The following is a 653-nucleotide window of genomic DNA, read 5'->3' as shown; positions in this document are numbered from 1 at the left end:
ACTGAGCGTCTCTCCTGCAGAGTCTTCCACTGGAGTTTATCTATCATCTCCGTAACGCTTTCGCGATTACTAAATGATCCTGTAGCGAAGCGCGTCGCTTTCCGTTGGATCTTCTCTATCTCTTCTATCAACCCTATCTAGTACGGATCCCACACTGCTGAGCAGTATTCAAGCAGTGGGCGAACAAGCGTACTGTAACCTATTTCCTTTGTTTTCTGATTGCATTTCCTTAGGATTCTTCCAATGAATCTCAGTCTGGCATCTGCTTTACCGAAGAGGCTGAGTGCACCCCGAAAAACGGCAATAGCACACGGCGCCCCGGATGGTCACCCATCCAAGTGCTGGCCACGCCCGACAGCGCTTAACTTCGGTGATCTGACGTGAACCGGTGTATCCACTGCGGCAAGGCAGTTGCCTCCGATGTCATCCACAAGGTCATTTATGTATAGTGTGAATAGCAACGGTCCTACGACACTCCCCAGGCGGCACACCAGAAATCACTCTTACTTTGGAAGACTTCCGTCCATTGAGAATGACATGCTGCGTTCTGTTATCTAGGAATTCTTCAATACAATCACACAATTGGTCTCATAGTCCGTATGCTCTTACTTTGTTCATTAATCGACTGTAGGGAACTGCCGGCCGAAGTGGCC

General features: G+C 49.0%; 1 pseudogene; it reads right to left on the bottom strand.

Moving 5' to 3' along the window:
• Positions 1–298: 298 nt before the first annotated feature.
• LOC126199768 (5S ribosomal RNA) lies at positions 299–416 on the bottom strand (annotated as a pseudogene).
• Positions 417–653: the final 237 nt, after the last annotated feature.

The sequence above is a fragment of the Schistocerca nitens genome, chromosome 8 (genome assembly GCF_023898315.1).
Source record: "Schistocerca nitens isolate TAMUIC-IGC-003100 chromosome 8, iqSchNite1.1, whole genome shotgun sequence".
NCBI classification, from domain to species: domain Eukaryota; kingdom Metazoa; phylum Arthropoda; class Insecta; order Orthoptera; family Acrididae; genus Schistocerca; species Schistocerca nitens.
The sequence above is the reverse complement of the archived record's forward strand: the minus strand, read 5'-3'. Positions and strand labels throughout refer to the sequence as shown.